Consider the following 19,932-nt stretch of genomic DNA (forward strand, 5'->3'; position numbering starts at 1 on the left):
AATATTCTGTCCAGTTAGAATAATCATTTGCATAATCATTTTCCTGTTGCAAAATCTCAGGTTGTTCCCTCTATTTGTGAGGCTAAATAGTATACTAATTTAGAGTACAAAATCTACAGTCTGATGTTGGCTGCACCATAGCAAGTTACTTAGGCTCTTTGCACCTCAGTTTCCTTATCTATAAGATGAGAAGAGGGCATGTGAGGATTAAATGAGTATGTAAAGCATCTAAAACGTGCTTGGCACAGGATAAGTATATAAGTGTTGGCCGTTAGGAGTATTATTTCACATTCGCTACATAGAAAATGTTCAGTGAACATCTCCATTTATCTTTTGCTCTTAAAAAATTATTTTTTTAAGAATACAGCCCACAGATTTCATTTGCTCTATCAAGGGAAGACAAATTTTGTGACTTTTGACCTATAGACAAATTGCTTCCCCCGAAGGCTATACTAATTTCCAATGTCATAAAAATATATTAATGTACTAGTTTTGAAATGTGTCAAATTGTCTATTATAATTTTCACTGTGCTATGATCAATAACTAAATAAAATTAGTTTTTATTTCTTTGAATTTTACCAAGTGTGAGTTTTTTAAAGTATGTTCACTACATAATTATGTTTTTCTCTATTTAATCCTGTGTGAAGTCATTCATAATATTCTGAACAATCTCATAATCAGTGCATCCCACTTTTGATAATACAAAAGTAAACCTACAATTCAAGAAATATAATGAGACTGGCAAATTCATTAAAAACAATAGATTTTTCTTGATCTCTAGGATAGAATTATAGACTACAAATTTTCAAGGAACTCACTGAAAGGTAGGACATATATAACTTTGTGTGTCTTCCTCTGATTCTGTTAAACTTAAGCCAGTAACTCGACAGATTAATTAATTGCCTCTCTAAAGAAGACCAGGATGATTTGGGAAGACCATGTTATATTTTGTTTATTATTAACAATATGAATTATTTGTAATATTTTGTGGCTTAAGCCTAAAATCTGTTTCAAACTTTAAGTTAATTTTCATAATAATGACCTATTATGATCATTATGATGGTGATGATGATGACACATTTATTATTTATCGAGCATCAAATGTGTTCCAGACATTTCATTAGATATTTTCATTTATTATCCCTGATCCTTATAAATTCTCCACCAACTTTTTGGTAGATGAGGCAATTGAGAATCTGAGAGCATAAGTGACTTGCCCAACACTGAATGAATAGTAAATGTGTCTAGAATAATTAATTATGCAGTGGGAGCTGCCTTTTTTTTAAGGTAACCTCCAAAGTTTCATTTCATATAAAACAAAAAACGGTGTGAAACACTATCTTGCTACTGGGGAAGACTGTAGTCCATTTTCTGTCTTTTTAAACAGAAGGATATTTATACAAGACAAAATCAAGACATCTATTTTTCACCCTGTAAAACAAAATTTTCCTTCTTCTTTGGAATTTTGTTTTTTACTTACATTGTATGAGAAAGCAAAAAGTAAATTTCCATCACTACCTTCTGCTCTATGTACCTTCAAAAATTTACCAGCATAATAACAGGTTGGAGAATTTCTTTTCTTTCATAGCTTCATCATGGACTTGATTCATGGACCACCCAAAGGTGTAATGTCCACCACTATTTGCTTTGGAAAAATTGATCCCTAGGAACTAGTAGCTAGTTTCCTAGATAAACACCAAGATTCTGAAAATGAACACATATTATCTGTAGAGATACGTGAAATGAGAACTTCACAGGACCTTAGAGCTGGCCAAAAGTCATTTTCTTCATTCATTCATTCTCCACCATGTATTAAGTGCCCACTATGTGCAAGCACTGCACTGGGCTTTAAAAGGAAACAAAGACAACCAGGAAATAGTTCCACTTTTGATAATACAGAAGTAAACCTACAATTGGAGAAATATGATGAGATGGTGTTGTTATGGAAGCACTGAGGAAGGAACCCGAGCTCAGCCTTGGTTATAATCGTGACCCTCTTCCATGGCTTATGACAGAATAACGTGGAAAGAATGCTTCCAAGCGACTGGAGACTCCCTTCCTTATCCCTAAACATTGAACAGTGTGTTACGAAGTGGGAACACTAAGCCGAACAAGGCATAGACATCCACTGCCTGGCAGCGCATAATCTTGTGGAGAATACAAACGTGTATACCAGAGTCTGCTGCACAATGTAATGAATCTAACGATAAAGGCATATCCCAGACCTTGGTGCCGCCATTGTTCCTCAATGTTCAATAGCTCACGTGGAAGAAATTCCTCTTTTGCTAAATACTAATTCATCATAAAGATCCCATCTTTATTTTCTCTTCTGTTATCCAAACTTATGACAGAAAAGTTGGTTACTATCCCTCACTAACTTGGACACAACTCTATAGCTGTAAATAAGGAAACAAAGACTTAGAATTTAAGATTCTGGGGGTGGAAACTAATATCTGCACATTGTGACTCTAATGGGAGCCATCATTTCAAACTTGGAACATAAACATAGCCTGGATCTCAGTGGAATACATAATGCTTTTGTATTTAAAATCTCTGTGCATTCCTAGAAAAAAAATACATGTGTTAAGTAACTCAATCATCTGCCTAAGATGACTTCCTTGGCCTCTCTACAGTGAACAGGTCCCATCGAATCAGTGTGTTAACATCAACCAATTAATAATTCCTTTGAGCACTTACAATGCTTACTGCATTCTTCTAAGCATTCTGAGAAAAATTCAAAGTCCGGGTACAATCTAACTTGGGAAGTTATAAGTATGTGTATATATATAATCTGTATATACACATATATTTGGAGTCAGGTATGAAAGTACAGGTTATTCATCCTCTGATACTATGTATGGTGTGTGCCTATATACATATATGCAATATATATGGAGAGAGACGTGCTACATTTATTTTTATATTTTAAATAATTCTATTTATAGAAATTGATTTAGGCAAGCTTTTTAGAAATATATGTAATCTAAAAAACAGCAAACATATACTAAGAATAATTCTGTATATTTCTATGCATACTTTTCCTCTTCAACATCAATGCTTAGTACAACACCTGACATTTAATAGGTATTTATTCAATATTTTAGAATGGATTAATATTTTTCTGACCAAATATCAGCTAAAAGTGAAGCCATAAACCAAGCCACTTACTCAATTTTTTTTGTGTATTATTGGAAGCTGAAAACATTTAGGAAAAAATACAGATGTACTTTTTTTTTTTTTTTTTTTGGTGAGGAAGATTGGCCCTGAGCTAACATCTGCTGCAAACCTTCCTCTTTTTGCTTGAGAAAGACTGTCCCTGAGCTAACGTCTGTGCCACTCTTTCCTCCGTGTTGTATAGGGGAAGCCACTACAGTATGGCTTGATGAGGGTATGCAGGTCTGTGAGCAGGGTCTGGTATCTGAATCCAGAAACCCCAGGCCACAGAAGTGGAGTAGGCAAATTTAAGCCTTACACCCCGGGCCGCCCCCTATGTACACTTTTGTAGACTCCTAATAGGAAATTTTTGAAACGAGCATAACACTGACTTCATAGAGTTGACAAACATTTTATTGCCAAAGGAAATGTTAGCTTGTCTACAATGGAGATATGAAGCCTTCATTGTTCTACAAATGGTGTGAAATTTACAATATGAAAGACTATTGCTTATGTCACTGCTAAAGCCCAAAAAAGAGTGTGTTCTCCTACTTGACTAGTCTTTCCTACTTCTCTGGGACTAACCTAGGAGGCTAATCTCACATTCTTTCTATCAATATAATTTTTCAAATTTGCTCTTGAAATAAGGGGAGATCTAAAACCAGCCAGGAAAAAAACCTTTTCCCAGAAGCACTTCAGTAGTTTATTCCTTTTTAAATATAGAAGACAAACAAACCAACAAAAAGAAAATCCGTCGGAATCTATATTTTGCAACCTCAGGACGGATTGAGATATTTTTTGCAAGCAGCATCCAAACCTATCCTGAAATATGCTTAAACATAGTGAGAGTGCTGGCCTGTCATTAGAGCTTACCTTCTTGCTTGTTTTTGTTGTTTTCAGATACTAAAGGAGGAAATAAACCTCTGACGAGTTAGCATGTTTTCAAAGGCGGCTGTCATGCTTCCCTGCACATTGCCTCTGAGCGATCACACTCATCTCTGGGCACAGAACCAACACCTCATTGCTGGTGAGCCGCAACCGTAGGTCTGATTAAAGAATGGTCCGACAGCTCCCACAGAGATTTCTATCCAATTTCCTTCAGCCTCTAGGTTGGTGGATTTAGGTGAAAAAGCGTGATGGCTGAGAAGGAGGCTGTTTGGAGGAACGTGGAAAAACATTGTGGAATGATCGGTGGTCTAAGAGAAATACCGTGAGGCATTCTTTCTCCAGCGCGGAAAATAAATGTGAGCCTTGATTTACTGTAACAGGCAGTAGGAGTTTTCCAAGTAGAGGAGGCTGCATTCACAAAAGAGAACCTCAGACTGCTTGATGGTTGTGAGGACAGGGAATTCAAATGAACTTTGTCACTATTGCCTGTTTCATGAGAGAAAGATTCTCCGGCGGAGCACAGATGGCATGTTTGAACGAGAGGCTGATTATGCCAAGAGGTTAGTATGCCTGAGAGCATCGCTTATTGATCTGTGAGCGGGACCGCAAGACAACTAGCGATGAATATTGATCTGTGAGGAGGACACAGGAGAGCTAGCTGTGAAGAAGAGCGCACAGCTGTCTCCAAAGCACCTGAGAGATCAAAGCAACTTGAAATACACATCCAATACAGGAATTATTTTAATCCCCTTCGTCTCTTTTATTCTCTATCTTAAAATACATGAAAGAAATCTCATCTGTTTAAAACGCAGCACACAAAAGTAAAAACACGGAATGTTGAAAACCAGTGTTTAGTTAAGAAACGTGCATGCAGAATTAAGAAAAAATATGCAGGAAGCACAGGAATAGTAAGAAAAGGAAATCCAAAAAGGGTTACGGCCGGATTTGCTTCAGGAGCAAAATCCAACTGTGATGCTTCAAGTACGAGCTCTCACTGGGCTCACTTCCCTTAAACGGCAGCCTCTGTTTTTAGAAGCATTTGGCCAGTTTTGACTCTGTCTTCTTCAGTACCTGATGGAGGCTCAAAATACAAAGGATAAAAGCAACCCTCACTGTAACCCTATCATCGCTACCTCAATCCCCTATGTTCTCCATGAAGCAATATTCGCTCTCTTTCTATCAACAAACCTTACTTATAGGGCATAAACTTTAGTAATATAAAATACACGGATTTCTTGAAATTGAGCTTCCCTAAAGACCATAAGCATTTTTAGATTTCTCATCATTAGTAATTAAAGCTCATTTAGCAATTCTGGATATATTGAGTTACATAAAATACATTTAAAATGCAAGTTCCTGATCACACATACAATAAAATCTAAGAGGAGAAATCAACTCTGACCCAGAAAAATTAATGAGAAACTTCATCAAATATGCCTACAAAAGACGTTTTGGTTGCTTAACTTTAAAATGTAAGTTAGAATATGTATGTATATACCATAATATTTTCAAATATTATTTTTCATTCAAATTTCCCCATGTTTTGCAAACAATTTCCCTTTATTGACTTAAACAAAAATGTGAAATCCATGGAGCCAAGATTAGATAAACACTAGCCCATCCAATGGAGAGAAGTGTGCTAAATCCTTCACTAAGATTGTGGTTTGTCAATTTCTTCATTTAGTTCTGCCTGTTATTGTCTTATCAATTTTGAGGTATTTTATTAATTGCAAACAAATTTGGAGTTGTATGCCCATCCAGGGAATTGACCATTTTATTATGAAGTGTCTCTATCTTTAGTAACTCTTCTTGCCTTAAAATCGATTTTAAAATATACATTATAGCATAGCTACATGAGCTTCCTTTTGGTTAGTAATTGCATAATATATCTTTTTCTATCCTTCTGCTTTTAATCTTTGTGACCTTATATTTGAGATGTGTCTCTTGTAAACAGCATATCCTTGAGTTTCGTAGTTGTTTTTATTTTTAATCTAGTCTCTGCCTTTTAACCTGATATTTAATCAGTTGCTATAAACTAATGACTGGGACAGTTGAATTTAACTCTACTGTGGTATTATTTGATTCTTATTTGACCAATTGTTTTTTTTGTTCTCTTTTGCCTTTTTTCATTAATTGTTCTTATTTTATTATTTCATTTTGCTCAATTAGCTTGTTGGTTATACACTTTTATTACCTTTCAGTGGTTATGCTAGACACTAACATATATCTTTGACATTTAGAATCTATTACAAACACTTTTGCCATTTACTAACAAGAATCTTGGCATATATTTACATCGTTTACCCTTCTTATCTTTTTGTGATATCGTTAAGTACCTTAATTCTACATTTATTTATACTCAGAAGTCATTATTACTATTGTTTTATGGAGTTAATATTCATTTTAATTTACTCACACATTTATCCTTTCTGTGTTCTTTGGATATTTATGATTTGTGTCTGTAACTAGATTGCAAGTCCCTTATGCAAGGTTTATTTGTCTTCCTCATAATATGACCCCATCTGTCTCCTCATTCTCATCTCTCACAAGTGCCCTGAACAATTTAAGCTCCAGCCATATCAAACACTTATTCCCAACTCCCAGCTCATCATAGGAGTTAATGGACTAGCTCTTATTTTGGTGTCTTTGCAGATGTTACTCTTTTTCCTTCCCAACCCATCTCTGCCCAGTTTTCTAATGCATACTCTGTCTTGCAAATTAGCTCAGATGTCTCCACCTCAAAGACAAGATGTCCCACTTCCTGATCAGATCTGGAGTGCATGTCCCTCCTCTGGGAAATGAATTTAATCAGCTATACACTATTGAAAGTTCATAAGACTATCTCTCTACTAGTCTTTGAATTTCTTGGTACCAGGACAATGCTTTTTACCTCTGAATGTTTTGTTCTAAATTCTGCGTTTGGCATATGTATTAATTTTCCAGGGCTACTGTAACAAAGTACCACAAAATAGGTTACTTAAATAGAAATTAATTGTCTCAAAGTTCTGGAAGCCAGAAGTCCAAAATCAAAGTGTTAGCAGGTTTGGTTCATTCTGAGGGCTCTGAGAGGGGACTCTGTTCCAGGTCTTTCTCCTTGGCTTGTAGATGGCCATCTTCAGGTTCATATAATGTTCTTGCTGTATCTATTACTCTCTTTCCAAATTTCATCTGGTTATAAGAAATCCTGTAGTATTGGATAGAACCCACCCTTATGACCTTGTTTTAACTTAATAAAGACCTTATCCTCAAGTAAGGTCGCATTCTGAAGTACTGAGGGTTAAGACTTCAACCCATGAATTTGGGAGGGACACAATTCAACCCATAACAGCACCTAATAGGTATTCAATTCCTGCATGTGGAATAATTGATTGATTTAAGGAATGAGGAATTTGTATTACCTAAGTGGACATAGAAAGAAGTTATGATCGATCAGTTTGCTGTATTTGGATGTTGGCATCAAGATGGTGGCATAGGCGGACTCTGAACTTACCTCCTCCCATGAACACAATCAATTTACAACTGCTCTTGGAACAATTACCTTTGAGAGAGAACTGAAAACTAGATAAAAAGAACCACTGCAACAAGGGACAGTCTTGACTGAGGTGGAAGAGGCAGAAATCCCTTTCTGGAGAGAAAAAAAGTCACTTGGATGAGCCATGGAGCTTCATGGCTGGCCAGCAGCAATCCTAAGGCATGTAGCCTTCCCTGGAGGAGTGGGGGACCTGAGCAGGGAAGTGTTACCACAATAAGCATCCTTTGGACTCAGCACAACTGAGATGAGTACCATAATATCTGGCTTTGCTGGCTACTAACAACAATGGGGAATATTCCTAGAAAAGCTATGGGGCATAAGCAAAAAAAAGCCAGCTCTTAAATTCGCTCATTTCAGAAAGCAACCTAAAATCACCAGAAGGAAAGGTACAGAGTCCTTTCTTGAAAAGAGACTCACTCAATAGGCTCTGAGTGCATCTTGGTGAGAGGTGAGACCTCTTCAGGGATTGAGACATTGGCAGCAGCCTTTACTGTGACCTAGTACAGGCATGTTGACACATATGCTGGCAGATGCCATTGGAGTTCTTCCCCTGGCCTGTTAGCCCAGGGGTCTGCCTCACCCATTAGAGTGCTGATTTAATACAGCTCAGCCAGGGAAAGCAGCCCAATCTAGGGACTGGCCCCACCCAATAGCAAGTCCTTGGGCAACTTTTTGGTCTGCATAGACTGGGGGCCTGGATCCTCTGCAGGCTGGCGAGTGGGTCCACCTCTCCAGAGAAGGGTGTGCACAAGGAGCAGGTGGTATGGGGAGTTGGTGGAATGTGTGGGGGCCTCTGCAGTGGAGTGACTGAATCTGCTTCAGGGGATCAGGATGGGTGCATGGGCCAGGACTGTGTTCACAGTGTGTGTGGATGTGTAGGCTGTGGGGCTTGTCAGCAACAAAGGACCTGTGCTTCTCAAATGGCCACATATGGGATTGGCCCCACCTTCCAAAGCCTGAAACTATTGGGTGTCCCTGTGCCTAGGGCCAGCCTCACTCAGCTGCAATCCTGAGAGAACTGACAACAGCCTTTCAGGCTGGAGGCCTACAGCAACTGTAAGCCCCTGGGGGGCTAGCAACAAGCCACACTGGGGGCCTACTCACTTAACAGAAAAACTGCAACAGGACTGTGCTATTAGAACTTGCAGTCAACTGTGCTGGGGCTCCCCATGCCTGATAAAGTGGCTAAAGGGTCCATAGCAGCGAGACACAGCTGAACATTATAACCAGCTGGCCAAGGGGACAACCTAGCCTCCCTGGGCACCTACAGCCAGAGCAGCCCTGCCACAACAGGACACACGTAGCCCACACAGGGGTCACTCCTGGAACATTTGGAACTGGTAATGAGAGCAAAGCACACTGCTGGGCCTCAAAAGGCAGCTCTTACATAAGGCCACTTCTCCAAGTTCATGAGGTATAGCTGATCCACCTAACACATAGATATAAGCACAGAGAAAGAGGTAAAATGAGGAGGCAAAGGAGTATGTTCCAAGCAAGAAAACAGGACAAAAACCCCAGAAAAAGAACCAAATAGAACAGAAATAAGCAATCTACCCCAAAAAGAGTTTAAACAAAAAGTCATAAGGATGCTTACTGATCTTGGGAGAAGTGTGAATGAACTCAAAGAGAACATCAACAAAGAATTGAAAAATATAAAAACGAACCAGTCAGAAATGAAGAATACAATACTGGAAATGAAAAATTCACGAGAGCGACTCAATGGCAGAGTAGATAATACAGAAGAATGGATCAGGGAGCTGGATGAAAGACCAGAGGAAATCACCCAAGCTGAACAGACAAAAGAAAAATGAATTTAAAAAAATGAGAACAGTCTAATGGAACTCTGGGACAAGGGAGCCAAGAACATACAATGGAGGAAGGAAAGTCTCTCCAATAAATGGTGTTGGGAAAACTGTATAGCCACATGCAAAAGAATGAAAGTAGACCATTCTCCTGCATCATACACAAAAATTAACTCAAAATGGATTAAAGACTTGAATGTAAGACCTGGAACTATTAAACTTCTAGAAGAAAACATAGGCAGTGTGCTCTTCGACATCAGTCTTAGCAGCATATTTTCAAGTACCATGTCTGACCATGCAAAGAAAACAATAGAAAAAATAAACAAATGGGACTACATCAAACTAAAAAGCTTCTGCACAGCCAAGGAAACCATCAACAAAATGAAAAGGCAACCTAACAATTGGGAGAAGATATTTGCAAACCATATATCTGATAATGGGTTAATATCCAAAATATACAAAGAACTCATACATTTCAACAACAAAAAAACTAACAACCCAATTAAAAAATGGGCAAGAGATCTGGACAAACACTTATCCGAAGAAAATATACAGATGACCAACAGGCACATGAAAAGATGTTCAACATCATTAACTATCAGGGAAATGCAAAACAAAATTACAATGCAGTATCACCTCACTCCCATCAGAATGGCTATAATTAACAAGACAGGAAACAATAAGTGTTGGAGAGGATGTGGAGAGAAGGGAACCCTCATAGACTGCTGGTGGGAGTGCAAACTGGTGCAGCCACTATGGAAAATAGTATAGAGATTCCTCAGAAAATTAAGAACAGAACTACCATATGATCCAGCTACTCCACTGCTGGATATTTATCCAAATAACATGAAAACACGAATGCATAAAGATACATGCACCCCTACGTTCATCACGGCATTATTCACAATTGCCAAGACTTGGAGTCTACCTACGTGCCCATCAAGGGATGAGTGGATAAAGAAGATATGGTATATATACACAATGGAATACTACTCAGCCCTAAGAAATGAGAAATCTGGCCATTTGTGACAACATGGATGGACCTTGAGGGTATTATGCTAAGTGAAATAAGTCAGAGAGAGAAAGTCAAATACCGTTTGATCTCACTCGTAAGTAGAAGATAAAAACAATGACAAACAAACACACAGAAACAGAGATTGGATTGGTGGTTACCGGAGGGGAAGGGGGGAGGGAGGAGGTCATAGGGGATGATTAGGCACATGTGTGTGGTGATGGATGGTAATTAGTCTTTGAGTGGTGAACATGATGTAATCTACACAGCAGTTGAAATATAACGATGTACACCTGAAATTTATATAATGTTATAAACCAATGTTACTACACTAAAAAATAAAAATTTTTTAAAAATTTTCTGTATTTGTGGAAAAAGGACTCATATTTCAGATTATACATAAAAATTCTAGGCAATATATCAATTGACAAAAAGATTTTTAAAATGATATAGATGTTTAGCTCCTTGTAATGATAAAAATGATCTTTGAACTTAGTTTGATATATATATATGACAAAAAATTTTATTTGTAACACTTTAATTAAATTCATCATGCTGAGACATGTTTAAAAAGAATTTGTAATCCCCGAAGTATTTATTTTTTTCTAAATACGTTTCTCTAACCCTTCAGAAATAAGTGATTTTTAAAATACAAAACTTTGAATTTAGTCACTAGAGGGAGCTGTACGTCACCTTACATAGTAACTTAAAGAGCAGATGTCAATATTTTCAAAATCATAAACAGTGATAGAAGCTAAATTTATAAAATGAGAAAATAAGGAATAGAGGTATAGTAAGAATAACAGCTTCGAACAACTGATATTTATAGAACATTTTACCCAACGATAGCAGAATGCACGTTTCTTTATGAGTGCTCATAGAATAATTACCAAGATAGACCATAAGTCTCAAACAAATTCAAAACAACTCAAGTCATGCAAAGTATGTTCTCCGACCACAATGAATTAAGTCAAAAACAGAAAGATTCCTGGAAAAATCTATAACTATTTGGAAACGAAATACCCTTCAAAATAACTCATAGATCAAAAAATAAATCAAAAAGGAAATTGAAAAATATTTTAAACTGAATGAAAATGAAAACACTACATATCAAAATTTATGGGGTGCTGATAAAGCAGTAATAGGGAAAGTGTAAAGAACGATATACCTTTATTTAAAAAAAGAACAAAGTTCTCAAATCAATGACCTCAGCTTCTGGCCTAAGAAACTAGAAAAATAAAAAAGCAGATAAAACCCAAAGTAAGCAGGAAAGAAATGAAATTATAAAGGTCAGACTGAAATCTAGGAAACAGAAAAAAAAAAAAGGGCAAAAGAGAAAATCAGTGAAATCTAAGCTGGTTCTTTGAGAAGATCAATAAACTTGATAAACTTCTGACTAGACTGATCAGATGATCAGAAAAGAAAAGAAAAACACAAACGGCTGAGACAGAACATGAGTGATGACATCACTACAAACTCTACAGAGCTGCTGTTAAGCTACAGCTGGGAATCTGGTTTTTCTCACTTATGGATTAAGAAAAAAATTATGTGTGATGATTGGCCTTCCCCATGCTGACCTGTGTAAGCAAGGTTTGAGGCTCTCTTTGAGGATTTTATAGCAATCCTCTACTTAACCCCTTTGTATTCTAAATGATCTCTATCTGTATCGGACTCCTATCCTAGACAGAGCTTCTGCAGATGGGTGCTGAACAAATACTTGAAAATATAAAAGTGTAAATAAAGTACTCCAGACTGTATGAGGTGTAATACAGAATAAGAATGAACAGTAGCAGAGTTGGCAAGCCCACTTTGGGTGAGTTCTCTAGGGCCTGGTAGCTCCTCTGGAAGATAAGACCCATTAGGAATAGTAGAAGGGAGCAGCTGGATCTCTTTCTTACCTGTCACCTCTAATGCATTTTTTCCTAGCTATTCATGAGATTGAGCATCTTTTAATATCTTTTTGGCCCCTGTATTTCCTCTTTGAGGAACTGAGTTTTTAGATTTTTTTGTCCATTTTTATTATTTTTGCCTCAAAAATTCATAAAAATACATTGTATCATTGGAATTTTAACCCTTTGAGTGTCATATATGTATTGCAAATGTTTTTCTCAGAATAAGATTTATCTTTTACTATTAGTTATAGTGTCTTTTACTGTTAATATATTTTTACTTATATTTTAGGTACTCAAGTGTTGTATGTTTCAGTTTTCTGAGTTTCTCACTTAATAGAGGAAAAGGTAACCCAAGATTCAAAATATACAATCTACTAAATTTTTTTCTAACATTTTATTGTTTTGTACTGTAGGCTTAAATTCTTAATCCATCTGGAATATAGTTTTGTACATGATATGAGATGGGACCTAAATATTTATTTATCTTTTCTACAACTTTTGCTTGTTTTGACTTTTTTCAACCTGGGCTTTAAAATAAGTCCTAAAACAATTACTTTTGGGTTGACAACAAGGCTGTTAAAGACTAACTTTGGACCTAAAATGTTGACCTGTCACTACAAAAGAAAAGGCTAAAGTCTTGCAGGGGAATCACTATTTGTTAAATTTCTTCTGTACATGATCCCTACTAGTGATAATCATTCCCAGCCTCCCTGGAAAGCTGAACTATCTCAAAGAATGAGGTAAATACATGAAAGGCTACAAACTTGTAGGGCTGTGGGCTGTGTAGACTCCCAACACCTTTTTTGTAGCTTCCCATGGTGCCACCGATTCTTTCAACCAAGCGAAGCTGAAATTGAGGAACGTAGGCAAAAGCAATCCCTAGCTATTAATGGTAAAAAGAACCAACACATGAAGACTTTAGGCACGACCAAAGTGAAGTAAGAATCTCTTGTCTCTGAGAGAATCTTGTCTTTTTTCATATACTTCGTTTTACTCTCAGCAGTATTTTTAAAAAGAATTTATTCTAAACAGCACATCTGTTCACATTAAATTTCTGACAACCAGTGTGGCAGTCTGAAAAAATGTCCCCCCAGCAAAGATACATTCGCTTCTTAATTTCTGGAACCTGTGAATACTGACTGATATGTCAGAAGAGTCAAGGCTGCCTTATTTGGAAAAAGGGTCTTTGCAGATTTGGGGATTAAGTTAAGGATTTTGAGCTAAGGAGATCATCCTGGGTCCTAAGTGCCACCACAAGTGTTTTTATGAGAGAGAGGCAAAGGGAGATTACACACATACTCACATACTCTCACATACACACACTCCACTCACATACTCACACTCATACACTCACACACACACGAGAGTGAAGAGAGAGGCAGAGATTGATCACACTCATACACTCACACACACACGAGAGTGAAGAGAGAGGCAGAGATTGAAGCGATGTGGCCACAAGCCGAAGAACACTGAGAAATGCCTGCAGCCACTAGAAGCTGCAAGAGCCAAGGAACAGATTCTCTTCCCAGAGTGAGAAAATGCATTTCTGTTGTTTTAAGCCATCAAGTTTGTAGTAACCTGTTATGGCAGCCCCAGGAAACTGCTTCAACTGCTTCATGTCTTAAACGCGAACTCCTTTTAATATGTTCAGGAGAAACCTGTAGAGTCTATCATAGCCACATTTTACCCTTTGGGGTAAGAAGTAAAATTCTTTTCAATACACAAAGGTTTGTTTTAAACATTCAACTTTTAAACATTTAAACTTTCAACAAGACAAAAGTAGGCCAAAGGCAAATTGTTAAAAATGATATGACTCAAATCCTAAACCATAGAGTAGTTTCTGCTCAACTACACATTGATTACCAACCAAAAAAACTTAGTTTTTATTGAAATCCTTTAATTTGATGAGCAGACAGTATGTCTCACTGATTTTAGTTGCATGGGATTCCTTTTAATTTCTTTCATATATCCACAAGTGAAAGTGATGCTTGATTGGACAGAAACCACAATAAGCCAAAATCCCACTGACGTAAAATTTTGTTGACCTACACCCTCTCGTCATTTACTCATACTGGAAGTTAAAAGTACATACATGTAATCAGGCAAATCAGTTTCCATCATAATAAATACCAAATAATTATTTTGATTTAATAATAATAGATAGTTTGAACAATTATCATCAGACTTTTATGGACATTAACTTTAATCTTTACAATGGTTTTGAAAAGCAGATTTTAGTATTTTCATTTTAGAAGTGAGGAAAATGAGAATTAGAGAGATTAAGTTACTGGCCAAAGGTTATAAAGCTAAAAAGACATAAACTAAAGGTCCTCTGACTTCTTAGCCTATGTTCTTTCTATATATTGCATTTCTTCCTAACTCTGATACCTGCTGCCACATATTGCTTGAAAAAAAATAACTTGGAATAGGGCTCGACCGTCGTTTTTTGTCCTTTTCTTCCTCCTCTCCCTCCTTCTCCTTCCCTCTTTTCTTTCCTTCTCCCTTTCTTACTCCTCCTCTTCTTCCCTCTCTTCCTCATCAAAAGGGTCCTTGAGTCGGCCTAGAGGTATAATTAAAATTGTCACTTCTTTTCTCTAACAAAGCATATTTGAGTTCCTGTATTTGGGTTCACATAATCAGTAATAAAATTGGTATTAGCACCCGATTTTCTTGTGCTTGATGTATTGTGTTCTGCCGCATTGAAAGTTATTTTATTCCAAAACTCTCATAAATATCACCTTTACTCCAAGAAATAGATCCACATAAATATAGCCAACTGATCTTTGATAAAGCAGCAAAAGCAACACAATGGAACAAAGATAGTCTTTTCAACAAATGGTGCTGGAACAACTGAACATCCACATGCAAAAAATTGAATCTAAAAACAGGCCTTACACTCTTCACAAAATGGATCGTGGACTTACAGGTTAAACACAAAACTATAAAACTCCTAGAAGATAACACAGAAGAAAACCTAGATGACCTTAAGTGTGGTGATGGCTTTAAAGATACAACACAGGTAGAAAGACATGATCCATGAAAGAAATAGTTGACAAGCGGCGCTTCATTAAAATAAAAAACTTCTGTCCTGCAAAGGACAATGCCAAGAGAATGAGAAGACAAGCCACAGACTGGGAGAAAATATTTGTAAAAAGCCACATCTTATTAAGGACTGTTATCCAAAATATATAAAAAACTCTTAAAACTGAGCAATAAGAAAACAACCTGATTTAAAAATCCTCCAAAGACCTTAATAGATATACCATCAAAAAAGATAGACAGATGGAAAATAAGCATGTGAAAAGATGCTCCACATCACATATTATCAGAGAAAAGTAAATTAAAACAATGATGAGATACCACCACATACCTACTACAACAGTCAAAATCTAGAACACAGACAACACCAAATGCTGGCGAGGATGTGGAGAACAGGAATGCTCAGATAAGTGGGTAAACAAACTGTGGTACATCCAGACAATGGACTATTATTCAGTGCTGAAAAGAAATGAGCTATCAAGCCATAAAATGACATGGAAGAAACCAAAATGCATATTGCAAAGTGAAAGAAGCCCATCTGAGAAGGCTACATAATATATGATTCCAACCGTATGACATTCTCAAAAGGACAAAACTATGGGGACAGTAAAAAATTCAGGGGTTAAGAGAGAGGAGGGATGACTAAGTGGAGCACAGAGGATTTTTAGGGCAGTGAAGATACCCTGTATGACATTGTAATGATGGATATATGTCATTATAGAAACGTTCAAATTCATAGAGTGTATAATGCTAAGAGTGAACCCTGAGGAAAATTATGGATTTGGGATGATTATGACGTGTCAGTGTAGGTTCATCAATTGTCACAAGTGTGTCACTCTGATGGGGCATGTCAATAATGGGGGAGGCTGTGCATGTGCAGGGGTAGGGGGTATATGGGCAATCCCTGTACCTTCCTCTTAATTTTGTTGTGAACCTAAAACTGCTCTAAAAAATCTTTTTAAAAAAACATTACATTTACTTAAGATATTTAAATTCTCTGTTTTTGCCCGTTTTTCATTCTCTGTCTCAGAAAATGATATAAAATCTTTCCAATCGCCCAAGTTACAAATCTTCAAATCATCAGCAACTCTATTCCCTTTTATCGCCAGATCTTCACACGACATGTGACTACTTGTCAAATTCTGTCTATCCTATCTATAAAACAGTTCTCAAATTTTAAGGGTGAGGGTCATAGACCAATTAAAAATCTAATAAAAACTCACTCCCAAAAGGCACTTATACAAAAAAAGTGCATGCAGTTTCATGGAGTTTACAGATATCTCAGAACCCATCCATAGACCCCAGTCTAGAAAGCCTGCTCTGCTCAGTACTTCCTCCTTAATCTGTCTCAGCTTTCAACCCACACTCTATGCTGTAGTTTTCTCCATCTTTCCCCTGGGTTATAGTTTAGTCTCTCAACTGATTCTCTGACTCCTTACTCCAATCTACTCATTAACCAGATGCCAAGATAAACTTTCTAAAATAGATGTCTGAGCGCGCCAAATCCTGTCAATGGTGCCTGGCACCAGCGCTTTCTGACTGGTAGTGCCGATGTCATGCATCTCTTCCCACCTCTGAGTTTACTTATATCAGGTTGTAGCTTGATAGCAGTCACTGTAGGAGTATTTACACCACAAAAACTGGCAAATACAACAAATTAGTCTTTTTCTTTCATTTAGAGAACAGATTTACCAGCATAACACTGCCCGTATTTTCAAATGTTGGGGTTTCCCATTGCCTGAAGTTCAAACTCTTTAGCATGTTAGGCCTCTATAATCTCACCTTAAACTTCTTTCTAGCTCCATATCCCACTATTCTCCGTGGCTTCTATACTACAATCTCTAGCCACATCAAGTATACTCATAGCTCCCTGATTACACTAATGGATTTCCCACTTCTGTAAGCCAGAATGTGCCAGTCCCCATAACAAGAATCCTACTTCTCAAGAGCCAAATCTAGTTTGTTCAGTCCATTATAAATATTGCCCTTTCTGTCGAGTCTTCCCTAATACTCCCACTCAAAATCAATCCCTACTCTGTGTTCCAATATCAGTCCTTTATCCCTCCCATGACATCTACCAGTTGCTTAATAAACTTTTTTTTTTAATTTTCTTTTTAGGAAGATTAGCCCTGAGCCAACATCTGCCACCAATCCTCCTCTTTTTGCTGAGGAAGCCTGGCCCTGAGCTAACATCTGTGTCCATATTCCTCTACTTCATATGTGGGACGCCTGCCACATCATGGCTTGATAAGCGGTGCATAGGTCGCATCTGGGATCCAAACCAGGGAACTCTGGGCTGCCAAAGCAGAATGGGCAAACCCAACCAACTACACCACTGGGCAGCCCCTGATAAACATTTATTGATTGCCCTCTAGGCAAAGACAATATACTTCTATCTGTTCTAAATTTATGTAATTTCCTTCTAGGCAAACATTGTGTTATGCATCTTTTTGATTCCCCGGATTGACTCTCCACGCTAAGCATAGAACTTTATCCACTGTAGATGTGATGTGCAATAAAAATTTGTTGAATTTAATCAAAAGCCTTTGTGGTTCCAGGACAATTCAACATCCCATTTAATTTTTAATAGAGTTCCAGGTAGTGAGGCTAGGATGAATGCTATATATGTGTCTATCTAACATTCATCAAAGTTGAAAGTGGATATCAACTATTAACAAAGTAGAAGATGATAACTACAGGATGACACATTTGTCTTCAAGGCACACAGAGGAATACTGCTGGGTAATTAATTTCTTGTTCTGAAGGTTAATTTTTAACTTGCCTTTATAACATTATTTAACTATGTGCTGTGAACTCCTATTGAGGACAATTATTGGTAAAATTACTTTTAGGAGCAGGTTTGAGAATCTGTGATTTTGCCTAGCTTTGGTAGATATTAATTGAGCTAGATGTCACATCTTCCCTATGAGTCATTCCTCACAGCAGTCGGGAGGAATGAACATTTCTATTCCTAAATTCCCAAAGAGGAAAGTAAGGCGAAGGCAGACTGGGTGGCTTGTTCACATTTCGCATGAAATGTGAACAGCATATGCACTGACACAAAGCAACCAGACAGCATTTTAATTGCTCATCTAACCTCCAGAAAGAGTCACCATCTGTTGAAATTTGGAAGATTAAAAGATATAAAACCTGACAGAAAATTGAAAGCACATCATAAACCACAGAGCCTAGTCACAAATCTTGGAAAACAGCCACAGTAAAATGCAATTTATCTGCAAATAAGAAAAGAATAACACCACCAATTAAACGAGTGCCGAGAAGCATTCATATGAGGTTAGAACACAAAATGAAATAGTGTTTACCTTTGAAAGACAGTCCACAACGAAAGCCTTGTTATCTGTGCTTAAGGTAATGGCCTTCCATCTCCTCCAAAATCAAACCTTGTCCCTGAACAACCTGTGTTTTTATCACTGGGATTAGTTTCAGTCAAATTATCAAAGGCTAGATGACATATGACCATTGTCACAGAGTCAAGCTATTCATCTCTGAAATGTCAAGGTTTTGCCACAGATTGGTTGTTAATTTAATATATATTTTTAGAATCTCATCTTGCAAGTAAAAACTGTAAATGCTAAAACTAAAACTTCAGTCCCCCATGTACTTCTAGGTGCACAACATAGCTCTCAAAGTATTTAATGTCTACTAGCGAAGCAGATATTAATGTATTGACCTTCCCTCAACTCTTTATTCTGCTCTGTGAAATCACGATTGATTATACAGTAATCAGACATAGGTGACATTTCAACTGAATCCCTGCTTTGGCTATAATCACCACTCAATAAATATTTGTTAGGATATTAACAGTAGCTAATACTCGTTATAGCAGTCTAAGAGTTTTACATCATTAATTCCTTCAATCCTCACCACAGCCCTATGAGATCAGCTCCATTATCACCCCCATTTTACATTTGAGGAAACTAAGGTATCAAAAGTTGTTGTTTTTTAATAAGCTCAATATCACAGCTAGTAAGTATTAAAGTTGGAATTCCAACCTAGGCAGTCTGGTGCCAGGGCCCACATACTTAACTAAGATTTTAAACCTGAGGGAAAAAAAAGTTCTGATAAATTTTAAATAATATATATTTATTAAAAACCCACATGCAGTGGAGCTTTCTAGATGAAGTTTATTATTTTTTGTCAGCAATTAAGTAACAGCATTCACAATGTTCTCAAATAAACTAGACATATAAATTTTTAACTAATAATTATGAAATGCCTACTATGTGGTGGGTACTATGTGCTGCTGCGAATCTGAAAATTAATTGGAATGCGCCTGCCCTCCAGCATTTTGGAGTTGGAGGAGGCAGATTCATAAACAAAGCTCAGCATATGGTATAGGGCCATGGCAGGGCTGCACAGAAGCCCATGAGAGGATGCAGGGTACCGTGTCACCAAGTCAGGAGAGACTAGAGAAGGAAGCTAAGAGTAGGTGATGAATGGCAAGACACTGGCAGGCAGAATAACATCCCCCAAAGATGTCCATGTCCTTATCCCTGGGACCTGTGAATATGTTACCTTTCATGGGAAAAGGAACTTTGCAGATGTAATTAAATTAAGGATCTTGAGATGGGGAAATTATCTTGAATTATCCA

At 37.2% G+C, this 19,932-nt stretch overlaps 1 long non-coding RNA gene across 1 annotated transcript in view; it reads right to left on the reverse strand.

Annotated features, from left to right (window-relative positions):
- The window catches only part of LOC139039852 (uncharacterized), a 28,030-nt gene extending 9,308 nt beyond the window's left edge, over positions 1-18,722 (reverse strand). The window contains exon 1 of the long non-coding RNA XR_011493057.1: positions 18,643-18,722. This is a non-coding gene — a long non-coding RNA (uncharacterized lncRNA). The remainder of the gene's footprint in view (positions 1-18,642) is intronic.
- Positions 18,723-19,932: the final 1,210 nt, after the last annotated feature.

Source organism: Equus asinus, chromosome 12, assembly GCF_041296235.1.
Source record: "Equus asinus isolate D_3611 breed Donkey chromosome 12, EquAss-T2T_v2, whole genome shotgun sequence".
In the NCBI taxonomy this organism is placed as follows: domain Eukaryota; kingdom Metazoa; phylum Chordata; class Mammalia; order Perissodactyla; family Equidae; genus Equus; species Equus asinus.